The sequence below is a fragment of the Sciurus vulgaris genome (genome assembly GCF_902686455.1).
Source record: "Sciurus vulgaris genome assembly, chromosome: 14".
NCBI lineage: Eukaryota > Metazoa > Chordata > Mammalia > Rodentia > Sciuridae > Sciurus > Sciurus vulgaris.
The window spans coordinates 64150419-64172264 of record NC_136475.1 but is presented as its reverse complement, the minus strand read 5'-3'; the positions used below and the strand labels follow the sequence as shown (position 1 = coordinate 64172264).

The window sequence follows — 21846 nt, the reverse complement described above, 5'->3', positions numbered from 1 at the left end:
ATAGTAAATACTGTAGTTAGGGGTACCAATAATTTAGTCCTCTCTTCAGGTTTTAACAAATAATGGACTCAGCATATGGCAAATGCCTCCATCTGTTTATTAAACCGAGTTTTCTGGTAATTGAATTTGAGAACACAAAGTGAATCCAAGTACAAACAAGAGTCTGCTACAATCGCCAATAAATCTCTACCGTGGAACTTGACTATATGGAGAATTCAATATGCCATGTCTACCTTAATACACATAATCAGGCAGCTTTAGGAGTATTGCAGACCTACCTCTGCATCTAATTATCATCCTAACAAAGAGCCTGAGCAAGAAAGGGAAAGATAGCCCCGTTTTCTATGCAGTCATTTCATTCTTTCTTGTTAAAAATGTGGTACAAGGAATACTTTGAACTATGACATATCAAATTAATAATAACCCCACACTCCCTTGCCAAAGGAAGGCATGAATTGTGGAATAGAGAGAGACTGAAAGAGTTTAATATCTAATAGAGTAACCACCTCTCCTCTTCCTGCCCCTCCTGCTGTGGGAAAGAGAAGGGAAGTTCCATTCTTTATCTTTATAGTGTGAGATTAGTATATGAGTGTTTCCCTACTTTGAAAAAGTCAATTTCACTTATTGTACATTGTTTTTATAGACCACAGAATAAATACAGTATAAGAGCTATATGAAAGTAAAAGGCAGCCATACTTCAGAAAATCTAAGTAAACATTGTCTTAAGGAAATAATTTTTTTCTTTTTCACTTGTTAGTAGAAAGGTTGGTAATGGTAAAGAAAAAGAACCCCCAAAGATATAAATAAATATACTCAATAAAAGTCTCAAGTCATTTGTTCTCAGCAGATGATTAGAGTTGTGTTTGCAAAGACATATTTAAGATGTTTATTAAATAGATTTTTTTTAACAACTGAAAATCTTTTATCAATAAATCAAAATAGTAGTCTTCAGGGAATAAAGAAAGTAAGTAGTATAAAAATGTAAATTATAGATCTCTACAATAAATAATTTAAAATATCTAGGAAACATTTTAGTAGTGATTATTTCATCTTAAAAATTTGAAGGTAATTGCTTCCTGGCACTTCAGAAATGAACATGTAACAGAAGAGTGAATAAATGTCAGTTAAGCCATTAAGTACATTATTAGCTATTGACAGAAATTATAGTCTAGAAATAATTCAAACTGTGCCCCCTCCTTCGCATTCCTTTGGCCAGGATGTGTAAGACAGAATTAGAGGAATAATATATATACTTGTAATTTGAAGCATTGGATAGTGAGTAAGAATCTGGGGTCTGAAATCACAATGCCTGGGTTAATATAAGTCCTGGCTTCTGCAATTACTAGTTTGTGTCCTTGGGCAAATTATTTAATCTTTCTGTGCCTCATTTGTAAAATGAGAACAAGACAGGTATCTAGTTCATAGGGTTGCTGTTAGGATTAAATTAGGTTAATAGGGTATTAATGACTTAGTGGAATTGTAGCGAGCAGTTTCCTATAGGGTTGATAGTGAGTGAAAATGAAAATGTCAAAACAAATTGTAGCTTACTCCTGCCAAAATTTCTTGTGGGATACAGACTCTGACTTAAAATTAATTTACATGAAAAAAATTTACAGAACTTTTTGTAGTAGAGATATGAATATATCTGGAGGACAGAGGACCATGGATAGGTCAGTTGAAAGCTGGAAGAGAATTTTAAAGATTTGAAATTCTTCCCAGGGCTAATGGGAATTGGGGTTCACTTGGGAAATGTAAAGAGACTTGGATGAGTTTCGTGACCATCTATTTTCTGATGGCTTCTGTTGTTGTGTGTATTAATCATGCATCTCCTGTCTTCTTCCCTAATCTGCCTACCCTATGTGTAGTACTCAGCAGCTACTGCATAAGAACAGGACAGAGGATAGTCAGTTTATCTGATATGGGGCCGGGGGATAGGACATGAGTAGAAGTGTGGTATGGGAAAAACCAGGGACCAAAAGTTCAAGGTATTGCAGTAAAAATGGTTGAAATGATACATCTTGGGGCTTTAGAAGCCAAGAAAAGGCTGATAGGTGGGGAGAAAGTGGAGGATGATTAACACTAGAAGTTTCCATGAAGCTGAAGAGTAAAGTGTGATGGAAAAAAAGAGTGAAAGGCATGAAGGATGAGCTGGTGGTTCCCCAAGATAAGAAATTTTAAATCTTCAAATGAGTAACTGTCCTGGGTGGTATGATGAATGGTCATAAAAGTGGATTATTTAATTAAGTAGAGGAGGTAAATGCCATTTTAGTTGGTTATCTCCTCACTCCTTAAAGAGGAGAACATCTGGGATGTTCACATGGATCTATCCATCACTCAGACTGATGATGGCTAGAAAGGCTAGTTAGATAGTTTTAGTATTATGATAAAACTTCTATGTAATTTGGAAAGTGACTAGGAAATTGGTTGATTATAAAGATGAATAATTAGGATAGTTGGAATCTAATTATAAGTAAAGGAGGGATTTAAAAGGAGACTTTTGGAGTAGTAATACATGTGCCACCATAGGAAGGAAATAGAAAGTGCTGCTATCTCCTGGTTTGCTCTATGAGTGGTAGAAGAGAAAGACAAGCTGCTGTATTGACTCAGATACATTTTTTGTAGAGACAATATAGTTTGGCTCCAAACTTCATAACAATTCTAAACTAAACGGGACATTTTAAATATTTTTTTGGTGGTTTTTGCAGACACTTATATGATAGTGCAGAGTTTCTGCAGACACTCATCTTATAGTCTTGGCATTAAGTCTTTTATTGAATTCTTTGGTGGGAGAAAATAATATATAAAGCAAAGGATTGACATTTTCAGTTCCTTATAAGGAGAGAGAAGGGAAAATAAGTAGGAAATGAGGGTCCACCCATAGCATAGTTTATTTCAGGTCTTTGCCACCTTCCTTCATTCTCCTTGGACTACCTACTATATGCTCCTAGGGATGACCCTGATAAACAAAGCAGATTGCATCCTCAAATTGTTCATTGCAGTAGCAACATGGCAGTGAAATAGGACTTTTAAGTATTCCCCCTCCCCCCTCTGGAGACAAGTCCTTGTTCTGTTGCCCAGGCTGATCCTGAACTAATGAACTCAAGCAGTCTTCCCATCTCACCCTCCCAAGTAGCTGGGATTATTTGTATGTGCCATCATGCTCAACTTACATCCTTTTAAGTGAAGAATATCTGTATTCTAATTTCTACCAATAGAGTTAATTTCTAAAGATTTTGTGAGCTATGCTAATATTCAGAATGTTTTGGTTGGCTCCATGTTAACTGGGCATTATACCATCAAAATCCAGCACCTTAAACAAATATGTAATTACAACTAACAAACATTGAGTGAGTACCACTGTGTTGGTCAGCTTTTTATCACTATGCCCAAAATACGTAACAAGAATAACTTAGAGGAGGAAAAGTTTATTTTGGACTCATGGTTCAGAGGCTTCAGTCAACTGATTCTAGTGGCAGAGGAAAGCAGTTCAAGATATTGTGCCTAGGAAGCAGAGAGAAAGGGAGAAGCTAGGGGAGACAAGATATAATTCCCAAGGGTATGCCCCCAGAAACCTACTTTCTCTAGACATGTCCCACCTGCCTACAGTTATCACCCATTTATATTGTAAGATCAATTTGAGTTTGACAAATATTTCATTATGATTAGGTTTTTTATATACATTTTTTAAAAGTTTTTTTTATTATAGATGGACCACATACTTTATTTTACGTTTATTTTTATGTAGTGCTGAGGATTGAATCCAGTGTTTCATACATGGCAAGGGCTCTGCCACTGAACTACAGCCCCAACCCTTATATACATTTTTGACAAGTATACTGTGTAAAGCAATGGTGTGTCTTTAGTTGATTACTTATATTATTCTGATAAATAATAAAATCGATATCCTCACTATGAATTATAATAGTCACTAGTAAGTATGAATAGCATAGTTATCAAGACAAACTGAGTTCAAATTCTGACCCTATCATTTATTGGTGATATTATTTGAGGCTTACCCTCTTAATTTTTACATCTGCAGTTGCTGATAATTTAAATATCCTTTTGTAGGTCAAAAAAACAGTTGCATATTAGCAATGTTATGTGGTTCTATATAATATTTATAGATTTGTGAGATGAAAGTAAAATGCACATTGTGTTTACTACCCATTAACAATATATTTATTATTATTTTTAGTATTGTTTCACAAAAATATGGAAAAATGTCAGTATGATTATTGGTTACGTTCACCTTTTTTAATCTATCTGATTTTATCATTTGTAATTTTTGTATTAGTAAATTTTAAACAAAACCAAAAATTTTACATGTAATTAAATTTATATAGGGTAGAAATGATCAATATGTTAACATGCTTATTCAAATATGATAGTGAAACCCACTTTCTGTATAATCAATGTAAGCTAATGGAATTTATACATGTACAACCTCCAACATAAAATAATATAATAAAATCATATACAACTAATTTTTGCATGAGAAATTTTAAGAACATAATACCCTAAGAGTGATTGAAATGTGATTGTTTGCCTCTGCACTGCATGATATGGACCTATGTACTTTCACTTCTTATGTGTTCTGAAATACTGTTTTTTCATATTGATGAGTTGTCAGTTTCTTGCTTGCCTTAGTACCTTTACCTGACTACCTTTTTTTTTTTTCTGACTACTTTTTATTTGCTGTGAGTTGGAAAACCAGATTGCTTTGGCTTGGACACAGTTCTAATAAATTTGGTTAAGAGGCAACTTGTGAAGGCCAGAGGAACTTTCTTGAAAATAAGTGGTTTTCTTGCATTAATACCTTAAGGTTTTCATTTTGGCTGTTGTAGGATCCTTTTCTGCTCATTCTCAGGTCTTAGCTCAGTTTGGTACATTGAAGTTGAAAAATTAATAACTTCAGAGTCTGACGCAATATTAAATGCCATTTCACCTTTACTTTCCTAATAGATAACTAATTTCTTAAAAGTTCTGTATTTAGACTGTTATATTCAATTTATAGTTACATTACCTTATTTATAGAAAGTTTTTTCTTAGTTTGTGTTGCAATACAGAGTGGTAATAAAGAGTCCTCTGAAAATGGTAGTATTTGTTTCCACATTTTTTTATTAGTGCGTTATAGTTGCATATACTGATGGGATTTGTTGTTACATATTGGTACATGCACACAATATACAATATCATAATATATACAGTAATACATAATATTACAATTTTAATTTGGCCAATATCACTCTCCAACACTCCCTCCCTCCCACCCTTCACCTCTCTCTTCCTCCCTTCCTTCACCTCTCTCTTCCTCCCCTCCTCCCACCCCTTGGTCCCTTTTCTCTTCTGATCTCCTGTTTGATTTTCATGAGATCCCTACTCACTTCCCAACCCCCACCTTTCTTTTTTTTTTTTTTTTTTTTTTTTTTTGTGGTGCTGGGAATTGAACCCAGGGCCTTGTGCATGGGAGGCAAGCACACTGTACCACTGAGCTACAACCCCAGCCCGAATAGCAGTTTTTCCTACTTTATAGTTGCATAGAAGATACTTTTGTATTTTCCTAAAACTAGTAAAAAATGAAGACTATTAATAACTATCTTATTTAGAAAACAATTTAAGATTATCTTACATTCTTACAATTAATTTATAAGTTAAATGTGTGGAATTTTTTGTGTGTAGTCATAAAAATTTGTATTATTTTGGCTAAGCACTCAGTGAGACCCTATCTCTAAATAAAATACAAAATAGGGCTGGGGGTGTGACTGAGTGTTGAGTGCCTCTGAGTTCAATCCCTGGTACCCCCATTCTGCCCTCTAAAAAAGAAAATGAAACAAAATGTAGAAGCTCAAAACTGTTCAAATTCTGTCAATTCTCTGTTAATGCTTTTATTTAGAGGCAACAACTTGAGACTCACAGATCACTGACAAAATGTCAACCAACAGATTGATTATGAACTTAAGTAATAAAAATTATATTTGCCACATATACTCTTCTATAAATATTATCCAAAAGGCAAAAATTTAATGGTTTCAAAACATGAATGTTATTTGATGCTTAGCTAGTTTTTAATGATAAAGGATCTATACATTTGAATAGGCTAGGCAGAGTTGTTCTCAACTTTGTAGCCTTTTCCTTTACCTCTTTTTATGTACCTCTGTAGTGTAGTTCATATTTTTAAAATTTTTACTTTTCATTTTTTAATTCATTGAGAATGGTTCACTATTTGAAAATGAGGGTTTGGGCTTAATATTTACTTAGTATTCATTAGTGCTTTATTCTGGTTAAAAATATAGCACCTAAAACTTAATGGTTTAAAACAACAATCATGTTGTTATGTCTCATATTATCATGGGTCAGGAATTTGGGCAGGCTTTGGTTAGGCAATTCTTCTCTGCTAAGTTCACTTTATGATATAAAGGAGAAGATAATGTAATTTAATTTATAGTCTAGTACATCGACCAGAATGGCTGGTAGGCTAGCCTTAGTTTGGGACTGTCAAACCAAGTGCATGTAAATGAACTGTCTGGTATGTTGATTCAAGGTAGTTGAACTTCTTAAATAGAACTCAGTACTCCTGGAGAAGTATTCCAGAAAACTAGAGGCTTAGAATTTTCAAGATTTATTCATGCCATCCAGATTCAAAGGGACTCCATAGAGGATGAATACTGGTGAGTGTGGTTCATTTGGGGAAGTGCTTGTCCTTTGAGACTAAATAATAGCTACAGGATCTCTGCATAGTAGATAAAATACTTTTTGAAAGCAGAATGTTACTTAAATCTTATAATGCAAGCCAATTTTCATAAAATTCAATTATGTTAATATCTTTATGTCCTTATAGTAGCTTTGAGAGTACTTTGGATATTTATATTTTCCCTTAAAATATGAATACCTCAGATAAAAATTTCTATGAAAAATATGTTATGAACAGATAAAAAGAAAGAATTTTTTAGTGAACTACTCAATAGCTATCACCAAGATTTGATAGTTAACATTTTGCTGTACTTGGGTTTCCACATATCTGTTTATCATCGACCTGCCTTAATTTCTTTTTAAAAGTTGCAGGTACTTAGATACAAATTTAAATTACTTTTTCTTTCCAATTCTGATCTGAAAATTAAAAGAATATTGCTTTTTTTTTTTTTTTTTTTCTTTTTGAGAACTTATATGTTGGGAACTTTTCAACCTACCTTATTCATCCCATGCCCAGCCAAACTTTGGTTTAGGTTTACCACAATTCTTTTATATTTATTTGTTTGTTTTTCTTATTTTTTTATTTTTACATACTGCATTTTGATTCATTGTACACAAATGGGGTACAACTTTTCATTTCTATGGGTTGTACATGATGTAGATTCACACATTTGTGCAATCATACATGTGCACAGGTAATGATGTCTGTTGAAGCCCACTATCTTTCCTTCCCCTGGTTTACCACAATTTTTACTCCTAATGGTCTAAGATCTTTGGAGGGAAAGGAGAAACCCATTTCTTTCTTAATTACAATCATGCACAGTCCTAGCATAAGCACAACTATTCTCATTATTATGTTCTTTGTTCTTTTTCCATTTCATATCTTTTTATAGCTCTTACTAGTTTAGCAATTTATATCATTTTAGTAAGGTCCTAAGCAACTTTGTGTATAAATTTTATATCTTTCTAAAAATGTGTGAAGTTTTTAGATTACTATAGCCTGATAATCAATGAGTGCTTATTATTTCATTGAATGGCTTGGCTTCCATTTTTAACTTTGCCACTATGGGACAATTAAATTGCTTTCCAATGTAGAAAAGCTATTGAATCAAAATAATATCTTTGCTTATTATCTAAAATTAGTCATATGCAGACTTTTTCCTATCCCTCTGATTCACAATCTTAAGTAGAGTTGAAGCTGATGGCAGAGAAACAAAGTAGTGGAAGGAATAAAAAGATCAAATTCATTCTTGGTTGACTTTGAAACTGCATCAGAAGCAAATAAGTAACTTATTAAAAATTATATTTTCTGTTGTGATGAAGCACTTTTTGTTAAGTAAGTTCATTTTACCAGCATTCTGATAGTTGTTACTCATAGTTGGGCTGAGTAAATTTCCTATTTAAAGTTTACCTGCAAATTTAAACAAAGTAGAAACTTTTGGTTATCAAGTACAAGAGCTACATAGGTATGTTATATTCCTCATGAATTTATTACTAGTTGTTGTGAAATTCCTGTTTGAACTCCAGATAGGTGGAAGAGGGTTTCTCAAATAAGCTAAATTCTGTACTCTTAGGAATATACAGTCTTACAGAAGATGATTTGAGTCCCGCTATATTGAGTCGCAATTACACTTAACCCATTAAGACAGTTCAGTCTTGCTGGGGCACAGTGGCACTTGCCTGTAATCCCAGTGATTCAGGAGGCTGAGGCAGCAGGGTCACAAGTTAAAGACCAACTCCAGTAATTTAGCGAAGTCTTAAGGAACTTAGTAAGACCCTGTCCCAAAATAAAGGGCTGAGGATGTGACTCAGTGGTTAAATATTCCTGGGTTCAGTCCCTGGTACGAAAAAAAAAAAAAAAATTAGTCTCTTGTTTTATTAAAAAGATTTTTCAGAGAAAGCAATTCTTTTATTCATCTGTATCTTTATCTATTTTTTGTGGCACTGGGAATTGAATCTAAGACCTAAGACCCATGAGGCAAGCTCTTTACCACGGAGAAAGCAGTTCTTAATTCTCAAAAATCATTCTTCCTCAAATTACCTTTACAAAACAGTCTTATCTAATCTACATTTTTCATGTTATAGATTCAATACATTTCTTACTGTTAGGTCTTCTGTAGAAAGAGATGGTTACTATTTTTCATTTAGTTATTTTAGATACTTGTGACCATTGACATTTGTCTTATAGGCTTTGCTGTGCTTGCATTAAGTTATTTACATGATGTAGACCTAAACAGAGCTTTCTGCCTATGAAAAAGGTGTTCTCTGGGGATTCTTAAATATGCTCCTGGACTGTTTGTGGTCATGTTTGTGCGTGGCAGATATAATTTTTACTACTTAAGTTCATAATCAATCTGTTGGTTGACATTTTGTCAGTGATCTGTGAGTTTCAAGTTGTTGCCTCTAAATAAAAGCATTAACAGAGAATTGACAGAATTTGAACAGTTTTGAGCTTCTACATTTTGTTTCATTTTCTTTTTTATAGGGGAGAGTGAGGGTACCAGGGATTGAATTCAGAGGCACTCAACACTCAGTCACATCCCCAGCCCTATTTTGTATTTTATTTAGAGATAGGATCTCACTGAGTGCTTAGCCAAAATAATACAAATTTTTATGACTATACACAAAAAATTCCACATATTTAACTTATAAATGAATTGTAAGAATGTAAGATAATCTTAAATTATTTTTTAAATAGTTATTAATAGTCTTCATTTTTTACTAGTTTTAGGAAAATACACTTAGGTAATTTGAAGTACATTGCTTGATTGCTGGGACTGTGTTTAAAACATAAGTCCAAGTATCAGATCCATCAATAAATATTAAACCCAGACTCCTCACTAGAAAAATGGTCTCAATATTATGTGACTTTTGAACATATAGATTTATTTGGGAGAAGACATGGGGAATTTGATTTGAACTGTGGTCATCTCACTTTTAGAAAATTGCTAGAATGTTAGATTGATCCTGGGATTAGTTTATGGATCTGAATCAGATCTGGGTGGTCCTGGAAGATTGTAAAATGCTTTACAAAGTAGTCTGTGAAACATCCCAGGTTGAGAATTATTATTTGAATTTCTCATTTATATGGATCTTCTTGAGTCTATCTGAAGGGAATGTAATGGTAGAGGAGAAGAAAAATCAGTTTGCTCCATTGTATTTACTTCAGGTTTTAGCCTTTCATACTTTGTTCCTGTCCAAACAGCATAATAAAATTTCATACTAGGAGTATGTGGGTACTCCTTTAAATATCATTTACTTTGGTATTTACTATGTGCTTTACATTGGCCAAAAAACTATTCGAATTTTGGGTTTCAGTGAGTAGAATAGTAGTGGCTTATCCTTTCATTTTTTTCAAAGTTGGCAAAAACTTTTAATATATGTGTAATGAACATGGTTAATAACTATTATGCATATTCTCCCAGGTTTAATTGACATATCTGTTACATCTTTTTCATAATTGACTCTTAGCCATGAAGAACTCGTAATGAACATAGGAACAGGTCAGTTTAAATTTCGTTGTAGAACTTTAATTGATGAATTATATCACAAACAGCATCAAATAAGGAAGAGCCTGTTTGAAAAGGAAATAGATTAAGAAATCAAAAGGTTTGTGTATGTGTTTGAGGGTTTTGTGTTTGTTTTGGTGCAGGAGCATTTAAAACCCCTTCTAGCCAAGAATTAATTGCTTTGAATTTCTGAATTGGAAGTGTTTAAGGGTGGCAGTTTGGGTGAGGGTGGGAGATGTCTTGAAAAAATAGGTTTTGAAGTAGCTTTTGAGTAATAAGAATTTATTTTCACTAATAGTCTATGCTATAGATCATTCAAAATAACAAGTTCTCCAAAAGTGGTTTTATTCATATATAATGCAAACCTAAAAAATAACTGAAAAAAATGTCAGTTATCCATATCAAATTTATACTTACTCATTGGGGGAAGAAGTTTATTACTTTTTGGGTCCATAAAGAAAGTTGGTAGAAATAATGGGGAGAGAGAGGTTAAAGCTACCCATTTGATTTTTATCTCTTACTTTCAGTTTAAAAAGTAAATTTAAAAATTCAAATTTTTTTCCTGTACTACCAGTAAATTATGATACCCACCTCACTCTCAAGACCATAGTGATTGCATTGGAGGAGAGAAGGAGGGTATCCAGATCAAATTTGTAATTTAAGTATCTCACACACACCCCCGCCCCTGGCCTGGTAAGTAATACATTTTGCTCCTTTATGTTGCTATCGCCTTACTGAAGCCACCTTCTTACCTGCATAGTCCTAATGACCTCTTGCCTATAGCTCTGATTCTAGTCTCATGTCTCTCATACCCAGTCTTTGCCATACTTATTCCACTTAGCTGCCAAAGGTGACTTTTAAATTTACTTTTTAAACCTAAAATAAAGGAAAGAATATTATGCCTGAACATTTTGCAGAGGAAAATTAACATACAGTGCACCCTATTCAGTCTGCCAAATAGTCATTTTTCACATATGAAGAAGGAATGGCAATTTCCCACATCAGAATGGCAGTGGTGCTCATTTTTCTTTACTCTTGATGTATTGCAATATGCCATTTACCCGTACCCTGTTAAGTAAATTATTGGTTATATTACCTAGTTCTCACAGAACAAATATGTGGCTTAAAAACATTTCTTCAGAAAACTATAGATTTAAAATAATCAGATCTGGTAAGAAATAATCCTCCCCAAATCTGAAATTATTGAGAAGATTTGAATTATAGATGAACCTTACCCCAAATATATGTTGTGTGTTAAAATATTAACTTATTGTGAAGCCAAAAAGGAATTTGCCTTATCTAGTATATTTACCAGTTCACCACTCCAAGTCTGCATAAAATTTAAACATAAGCTTCTTTTCCTATTGAAAAAAATAAGGCAATGTATAAAAATGTGGGAAAGTAGTAAAAATTTCCTACCACAAGATTAAAATTTTTGCTTCATTTGGAAGAAATATGCAATTTTGCAGCATAAAAAATTAAACTGAAGGTATTGCTATTAGCAAGACATATAAATATCATTTGTCATTCTATACTTTTCAAATTTCTATTTTTATGTTTTATAATATTTTTAACATTAGCATTCTAGTGCATATTGAGTGTAGGCTGAACATTTTAAAAACATTTTTAAAACATTTTTAATTGCCATATAAAAATAGCATGTAACCATAGTCCAGGTTCAGAAAGAACATATCAAACATGCTATGCCTTTTATTTTTTTCCTCAGTTGGTACACCTCCCATATCTTCAAAAATAATTACCATCTTCATTTGTGATGACATGTAGTTTTGCCACTTTTTTAATCTTTATATAAGTGGAATAACAAAACATAGTCATTTATGTCTAACTTTCTTGCTCAGCATTATTTGTGAGATTGATCTACATTGTGTGCAGTTGCAGTTAATTCAGTTACACGAATATGCCACAATTTATTTTTCCACCCTAATATCAATGGGTATTTGGTTTGTTTTCAGTGTCTGACTATTATAGATAAATGCTGTTCTAGTTTCTTTATGTTTGTATCGGTACACATCTGTGCACATTTCTGTTGAGTATACTCATAGGACTAGAATTTCTTGGTCATAAGGAAGCATATTTTCCATTTTAATAGATGTAATGAAAAATAGTTTTCCTTATTGATTGAATGGAATATAGTTCTACCAGCAGGTTTGAGAGTCCCTGTTCTGCATCTTCACCAACACTAGAAATTGTTAGTCTTATTAATTTTAGCAATCTGTTAAGCACATAGTGGTATCTTATGGTTTTAGTTGTATTTTCTTGAAGAGGTCAAGTTCCTTTTTTTGTAGTTTTTGATCATTTGGATATCCTCTCTTGTAAAGTTCTCATTAAAGTTTTGCACATTTTTCTATTGGACTGTCTTTTCAAAATTAATTTTAGGACTTTGTTGTTGTTTTGTATATGTGGGGAGGTGAGTACTGGGGATTTAACTGGGGTCTTACGTATGCTAGACAAGAACTCTAATACTGAGCTATGCTTTTCTCTTTTTATTTTTATTTTATTTTGAGACAGGATCTCACTAAGTTGCTGAGGCTGGCCTTGAATTTGTGATCCTCCTGCCTCAGCCTTCTGAGTAGCGGGGGTCACAGAGTGCACCACCATGATCTGCTCAATTTTAGGTATTCTTTATATATTAAGAAATGAGCTCATTGTCGGAAATATGTCCCAATTACCTTGTTTTGGTGCTAAGGATAGAACTCGGGTCCTTGTACATGCTAAGCATGCTAAAATACCACTTTTGTAGATAATCTGTAGATGTCTTTTTATTTTTAATTCTTTTACTCTCTTAATGGTATCTTTTTATGAATAGACATTCTCAGTATTAAGATTGGCCCAGATGTCAAACTTTACATTTATCAGTAGTTATTTTTGTGTCTTGTTTAAGTAACTTCTAAAAGTTTTCTTGTTTCATCATTCATATGTATAGCTACAGTCCACCAGTTGATTTTTATATATGTTGTGCAGTAAGAATCAAATTTAATTTTTCCCCCATATGAAGATCCACTTTATCCAACATTATTTATTGACATGACAACCTTTCCTCCCAGATGTCTAAAGTGCTACTTTTTTTTTTGTTTTGGTGCTAAGGTTAGAACTCAGGTCCCAGGTCCTTGTACTTGCTAAGCGTGCTAAAATATCACTTTTGATCTGTAGAGGTCTGTTTATTTTTAATTCTTTTGCATTCCATTGTCTTTCCTTATCTAAATAACTAGTTTCATATAAGTCTTGATATTTGGTAGAGCAAATGCTTCTACTGTTTTCCATTTCTGTAAGAGGATTTTAGTTACTTTTTACTGTATACTTTTCCATGTAAATTTCTAAATCATCTTATCAAATTCTATGCACGTGCACACATACACAAACACACTGTTTTTTTTTCCACCCTTATTGTGTTAAAACTCCATATGAGTTTGGGTAAAAGTAGCATCTTTCACTGAGGTTTCAATTCATGAGCTATTTATAGTCCTCTAATTATTTGTCTTTAATTTCTCCCAATGATTTTTTGGGGGGAGTGGCAGGGGGTACCAGGGATTGAACTCAGCAGCTCTTGACCACTGAGCCACATCTCCAGCCCTATTTTGTATTTTATTTAGAGACAGGGTCTCACTGTGTTGCTTAGCACTCCCTTTTGCTGAGGCTGACTTTGAACTTGGGATCCTCCTATCTCAACCTCCTGAGGTGCTGGGATTACAGGTGTGCACCACTGTGCCTGTCTTCTCCCAGTAATATTTTATCGTTTTACTCATAGAGGTTTTTAGCATCTTTCTTATTTTTATTCCTAGGCGTATTATTATTTTGTTAGTAGTACATGGAGATATGGATTCTTGTAATTGATCTGTAGCCATCAAACTTACTTTAAACTCACTTGTTAATCTATATTTGGGGGGATTTTTATGTAAATAATTATGTTGTCTGTGAATAATGACAGTTTTTTTCCCCCTAATTTGTATCTTTAACTTCTGGTGTTTCTGAACTGAGTATGAATGCTATTATAAAATAGAAGTGAGTAGGCCTCTTTGTTTTGTTTCTGTATCTCATAAAGCTGTCAGCATGATGTTTGCTGTAGTTCTTTTTGGTGTTGGTGTGTACCTGTTCCAGATACTGTGGCTGCATAACAAATTACTCTAAAACAGTGATATAAAATAGCCATATATGGTGATCATGGATTCTGTGAATTGGGGATTAAGATAGGGCACACCATGGAGGGCCTGAATGTGTGTTGTGTGTTGTCAGAGGCTTTGGCTGGAAGATGGAAGACATCATCTAAAGGCACTTTTACTCTTCTGTCTACTTGTTGATGCTGTCTGGTGGGGGTTCTTATTTATTTTTTTTATTTTTTTGCAGTACTGGGGATTGAACCCAGGGCCTTGTGCTTGTGAAGCAAGCACTCTACCAACTAAGCTATATCCCCAGCCTCTCTTATTTCTTTATACCTGAGTCCTTCCATATAGTCTTTCTGAGTTGGCTTCTTTATAGCATGGTGACTGATTTCCCCTAGAACAAGCAGTCTCAGAGAGAAAGCCAGACAGAAGCTGCATCCTTTTTATAACCTGTCTCAGATATCACACTAATATAAGCATTACTTTTTTCCCCACACTCTGACTGCAATAGTCACAAGGCCCATATCCAGATACAAAAGGAGGAAATAGAGACCCAACTTTTTGGTGAAAGGAGTATCTGCTAGTTTTAGTATAAGAAAAACAAATGAAATGGCATACATACATGTTTCATATTTATGGATGTGTATTTCTAGCTAGAGAAATACAGAAAATATGATCTGCTATATAATACCTTCCTTAGATTAAGGATTTCTTTTCTTATGCTATTTAGAGTTATTATGAATGGATGTTAAGTTATATCAGATGCTTGAACTTTCTCTTGAAGTAAATATGATTTTATTTATTGTTAATGTAATAATTTCATTGAGTGTAATAAATTCAACATGTTACCTGGTACCTTTTTTAGACACCTTACTGTATTTGATTTGCTAATACTTTAAGATTTTTGCATTTTTGAAAGGTTCTTTTAGAGTAAGAACATCTTTTACATCACTTTGATGTCCTACCACAGATCTAATATAGTATTGGGCATGTAGTAGATGTTTGAAAAAAAATGTTTTTGTCTCTTAGCTACTTTTCTGCAATCTTGATTCCTTTAAATACTGTGGTATTATGATTTCAAAAATAGTTTATTGTTTAAACTTCACCACAGGTTTTATGAAGCTATAGATGTCTATCCTTTTGTAGATCTGTGAGTAGTCTCATGTTTTTTCTCTGAAGTATTGTTTACATTGTGTACAATGCTGCTATGAACATTGGTATATGCAAGTATCTGTTTGAGTCCCTGCTTTCATTTTTTTTGGTTATATATCTAGAAGTAGAATTGCTGCATCATATGGTAGGCCTGTGTTCAGTTTTTTGAGGAACTGCCAACTGTTTTATACAGTGGCTACAGAGTTACATCTATATCAACAGTACATGAGGGTTCCAGTTTCTCCACTTCTTATTTATTTGCAATTTGTATATCTTCTTTGGAGAAATGTCTATTCAAATCCTATGCCCATCTTTGAGAGTGGGATTGCTGGGTTGCAGCATAAGTGTACCTTCAAATTGTAAATCTTGCCTTCCTGGGCACACACCCAGTGACCTGCTTCCTTCAGCTAAGGTTCCTGAAGTTTGCACCATGTCCTACTAATGTCATCAGTTTATCAATACACCAATGGATTAATCCACTGATGGAGTTAGAACCCTCATGATCCAGATCTAAACCACAACACTACTTAATCTAAATGGTAAATGAGCTCAGTTGTGCAATTACATGTTAAATTTACCTTTATGGTATAGACATGTATTGGATTTCTGTTCTACCACACATTTATTCTAAAGCACATTTGTAAGTGGATTTGTAAGTGGATTAGAAAGGCAGGGTTTTTTTTTTTTTTTTTTTTTTTTTTTTTTTTTTTTTGGGGGGGGTGCTGTCTTTCATTGGCTCTGCTCTTGAAAGATAGTTCTTGCCAGTGGCTTTTTTTTTTGTCTGATAGTCATTTAAAGTAGAATTAATCTTTTAAGTCTTTCAGGTTCACTTAAATTCTCTAGTAAGGATGTACATACTCACATAATTGTCAGGCATAACACGACCTGTGATGGGTGACAGTTCTATAAAAATATAATTTTTACAGTCATTATGGAAAGCAACCTAGTGATCCCACAAGTTATATATCCAAAGTATATGAATTCAGTATGTCAAAGAGATATCTGCATTCTCATTTTATTTTGGCATTATTCACAGTAGCCAGAAATGGAATCAACCTAAGTGTACATCAGCAGATGAATGGATAAAGAAAGTGTGATATCTATAGATAGTTATATCTGTCTCTTTATCTATCCATATATTCATGTAGTAGAATACTGTTCAACCTTAAAAAAAAAAAAAAAACTGTCATTTGCAACAACATGTATAACCTGGAGGGTGTTATATTAAGTAAAAGAAGCCAGACACAGAAAGACAATTATTACAGAATCTCACTCATATGTGGAATCTTAAATTATGTCATACAAACAGTAAAATGATGGTTACCAGAGACTTGGAGGTGGGGCTGTGGAGTTGGCGATTGGGGAGATGCAGCACAAAGGATGCAGGATTTTGGTTAGGAGAAATAATGTCAGCAGATATATTGTGCATCACGGTTTCTGCAGTTAATAACAATATATTGTATACTTGAGAATTGCTAAAATAGGTTTTAAGTGTCATTGTCAGAAAATGTTAAGTTTAGTAATACATATGTTAGCCTGATTTAGCTATTCTACAATGTATGAAAAGTGTCATGCTGTATACCATATGTACAATTTTTACTTGTCAAAAGTTGTTTTTTTTTTTTAAATGAAAGGATAAAGGAAAATTAAAAAGCTATTTGCTCCTTATAAGAATATAGATTTTGATTCTGTTATCAGTATTCCATGGATTTTCCATGAAATTCAACAAAACAACCCAGAGCAATTTAGGCCCTATCTGAAAATAAAAAGGACTGGAAATATAACTCAGTGGTAAATCACCCCCAGATTCAATCCCCAGTTCTAAAAACTAGGGGATGGGAAGAAGCCAGGCACAGTGGTATATGCCTATGATCCCAATAACGCAGGAGGCTGAGGTAAAAGGATCACAGATTTGAGGCCAGCAACCTTGTTAAACCCTTAGCAACTTAACAAGACCCTGTCTCAAAAATGAAATGAAATGAAATAATAAAATAAAATAAAATAAAATAAGGACTGGGGATGTAGCTCAGTGTTAAAATATCCCTGGCTGGGTTCAGTCCCCAGCACCAAAACACAAACAAATGAACAGAACTGTCCTTTCCTATATTTATTTTTATTCAAAGAATTTAGTATATCTACCTGCTTTTAAAATTAATATGTGCTGGGTATGATAGTGCATGACTGTAATTCCAGTGTTAGAGGCTCAGGAGGCTGAGGCAGGAGGATCACAAGTTCAATACTAGTTTCAATAATTTAGCAAGACTGTAAGCAACTTAGAAAAACCCTGTCTCAAAATAAAAAAGGGCTGGGGATGTGGCTTAGTGGTTAATAAGCACCCCTGGGTTCAATCCCTATACTACCCAAAAAAAAAAAAAAACCAATCCTAAACTTGCTCATCTAAGAGCTCAACATTTTGTTACATATTGTAATATATGCATGCCCTTCAAATACAGGGTATATAATTTTTAGGAATGAAATTGGTTAGTTTTTTTTTTTTTTTTACTTTGTGGTTGGTTACTTCATTTCTTCTATGTCTCTTCCTTACTTTCTACCGTTCCCCCACTCTTCTTTTAGTAGGTTAAAGTTGTACTTAAGAGTTTTTTGTTTACAATTCAATATTAATACCCATAATCATATCATTTGGGAAATGGTTTAATATTATTTGTAATTTAGAAGCTTTATTTTTACCTGACATTTTATGGGCTACATAATAAGCCCTCCAGATAGCATCACTTTAAAATTTTTCTCAGCAGTATTTTTCTTTTAACGAAGTAACTTGCTCCAAAAACCAGACTTCTATTCTTTCCTTCTACTAAAATTTGTGTCCCCTGCCCTGTACTGGGGATTAACCTACAGCCACTGAGGTACATCCCATGGCCTTTTTATTTTGAGAAATCTCCATGTTTCCAAGATGACCTTGCATTTTTGATCCTTCTACCTCAGCTCACCAGTAGCCAGGATTATAGGCATGCACCACTCTGTCTGGCTTAAACTTGGACCTTTTTTTAGATCCCACTATTTTCTGTATGTTCTTCAGGGCAACTGTTGTCTTATACTTTATTGAATTTATTTGCTTACATTTCTCTCCCACTGGTGTCTGCTTCTAGGTTTGGAAACTATTTAACCAAACCCTCACAATTCATGACATATAATTGTTAAGTTTACTAAATGTTAAAAATGATTATCAAATAAATAACATTTATCTCTGTGTTGTTTTGAATCTGCCCTGCTAATTCCAATTTAGTTTGTTTTTAACTTTCTGATGATAAAAAGAGGGGTGGGACGGGTGGGGGGAAGGGAAAAAAATAACAGAATGAATCAAACAACATTGTTCTATGTAAATTTATGATTACACAAATGGTATGCCTTTACGCCATGTACAAACAGAGAAACAACATGTATCCCATTTGTTTACAATAAAAAAAACCTTTCTGATGATAAAATGGAATTTAGTAAATAAATAATTAGCAAAATAATGTAGCATCTCTTTCTGCTGATGTTTCAGAAACCAAGTTTCAGTAAATATTAGAATAATTAGGTGTCTGACCCTGAAAATCTTATTCATCTGTAAGAAGGTGATTTTAATGTGAGCTTAATTGGTTTTTATTTGTGGGTCTTAATGATAAATTTTTAGTAACTAACATATACACAGTTTTACTCTTTGCCATTTTTACATGCTCTTTAATGGTTTATCTAATTTAATTTTCTGTAACTTTATATGTTAGGGGCTCTTACCCTCATTTGAAGGGTTGAGAAACTGGGACACCCAGAAGTTAAGAAACTTGTCCAGGGCAAGGCATGGTGGTGCATACCTGTGATCCCAATGATTCTAGAGGCTGAGACAGGAGCATCACAAGTTTGTGGCCAGCCTCAGCAACTTACTGAGCCCTGTCTCAAAAAATAAAAAGGACTGGGGGTGTGACTTAGTGGTAAAGTCTCCCTGGGTTCAATCCCCAGTACAAGAAAAGAAGGTAGCAGCGAGGGAGGGAGGAAAGGAAAGGAACAGAAAAAGAAGGAAGAGAAGGGAGGAAGGAAGGGAAGAGAACTTTCTTAGGTTTTGCTGAAACCAGTTTTTAAATTAGTAATTTAAAATATGCATATTAATATGCATGAACTTTGTATTCCAGAAACAATTTTGTTAGTGAATATTTACACAGTAAATTTTTTGTCTGTTTTAGTTCTTACCAAAGACTACTCATTCACTGATAGGTAGGACTGAATGAAAATGCAAATATAGGGTCAAATACAGGTAAAGAGTAATAAGTTTGTCAGAGGAGGTGGGAAGGGGAATGAAGTAGATGTTTTTCTTGGTTGAGAAGTATGAGCATTTTAGCTCATTTGCTTATAAAAATAAGAAAAGGAAAAATAGTGAAATAAGTCTGTAAAGTTATAGGTTGAGGCCCAGTAGTACTAAAATATCCCTCTTTTGGCTGGGTACATATCTAAAACTGACAGCAATAAACAAAAATATACTTCATTTTTATCATTCTGGCAGACCTGGACAGGAGGGGATAGGATGGCCAACAGTCTGCCTACCTGCCTGCCTGCCTCAAAATCTAGGTACAAGTAAAGAAGGGAATATTCAGAGAAAAAAGCTGACAAAAAAGGGAAGAAATACTCATGGTAGTGAGGGAAGTAGGGGAGAGTTACATATTTTATTTCATATAGTTATTGGCTAAAATTGCTTCATCCAGATCCTTCCACCCCAGCTTCATGGAACTTCAAATACAGGCAATTCTATTCTTTTAAAGCAGCCCCCAATCCTTTGCATTCTTTCTCATCTCATTTCCTTTGGTTCTTTCTCATCTCTTATTTTAGCCTGTCTTTGCCGCTGATTGTAAAGTACTGCCACACAAATCAGACTTCTGCTCCGTGTGATACTTTCCAGGTGTATAGGAAAACTTTAAAAAAAAAAAAGTTTAGAAATTTTTATAAACTGGTTAAGAATTTTAAATGCAATTATAATTATAAAATGTTATTTTAAATATAATTATAACTTTATTAGAAGCAAATTAACTGTCTTGCAGTATTACGAGTCTGGTGGTATAGACAACTTCATACTTAACATTCAGCTCAAACTCTTTTACCAGCTCTTAGCATGTGACCGTGTTTCTTACTTTATAGAGAAATTTAGGTAGAACGACAAATACATTCATCCTTCAGTAAATGTGGAGGATTGGATATGGGAACCCCCAAGGATACCAGAATCTTCATATGCTCAAGTCTTTTTTTAAATTGGTATAGTGTTTACATATGATTTATTCACTTCCTCCTGTATATTTTAAATCATTTCCGTTACTTATGATATTTAATACAATGTAAATGTTGTGCAAATAGATGTACTTTATCATTTAGGGAATAATTACCACACCAAAAAAATGTCAGAATATGTTTGGTACAGATACAAGTGTTTTCCCCATGAATATTTTCAGCCTCCTTTGAATCAAAAAATGTAGAACCCACAGCTATGGAAGGCTGACTGCATCTGTGCCTGCTTTCATCATCTTTCCTTCATTCTTAGATAAAAGTGTTTTTCCTCCCAAACTTATTCTTGGTCTTCTATTTTAGCCCTTCATGTTTTTTATAACACTAGACCTCTGTTGTATGACCTTTGATGTAAGTACGATCACTCTCTTGGTTCCATCCCTAAACCTTGTAAATATACAACTCTTCCAAAAACTTTACCACCATCAACCTTGCTTAGCATGCTCCTCACCCTGATTTCATTTCCTTCCCTCCTTTCTATCTTCGGTCAAATTCCTTAAGTTCTGCTTTTACCTTGTAGCCATGATTCAGTGCATTCCCATCACTGCACTGAAACTTCTGAGGTAGGAGTTTCCTAATAGTGGCCGAATCATACAGACCATTTTCACTTCTTATCTTTTGGTATCTTTGTAATCTGTGTCATTTTCTTTCTCCTTTCCTGAATCTTTGAATACCTTTCTTCCAAGTTTTCTATTTTTCTCTACTGGTTAACCTCAGTCTACTCTCATCTCACTTAATGTCATTATTTCTCCTGATTCCATTTTTGGGTTATATGCTAATATAGTTTCCTAATGTAATCTCTAGTTCAGGCCTCTATCTTGAGCCCAAGACCTAGTAACACTTTTGTTACAGTGACCTCAAACCTGGCAGTTTTTACTCCTTCATTCCCCACCCTGTTTCCTTATCTCACTGGATGTTACCTAACCATTTCACTTAGTCATCCATATAGAAACAGGGTATTCTCTACTTTTTATTTTCTCAATGACCATTTCCATCAATTCCATTTTCAGTGATATTGGGGCTCAGCAAATGATACCTTAGTCACTTGTGAAGACACTCTTGATGGCTCCTATTATTTATAAAACTTTTAAAAAATATTAATCTGAACTGTT

The 21846-nt window shown here is 33.8% G+C and overlaps 1 protein-coding gene and 1 long non-coding RNA gene across 5 annotated transcripts in view; both read left to right on the top strand.

Moving 5' to 3' along the window:
- The window catches only part of EML4 (EMAP like 4), a 161357-nt gene that overhangs the window by 27439 nt on the left and 112072 nt on the right, over positions 1 to 21846 (top strand). The window lies entirely within an intron of this gene.
- Positions 5365 to 16120, top strand: LOC306643620. The gene is made up of 3 exons (XR_013759014.1): positions 5365 to 8309; positions 12782 to 12918; positions 13324 to 16120. It is a non-coding gene; the product is annotated as an uncharacterized lncRNA (long non-coding RNA).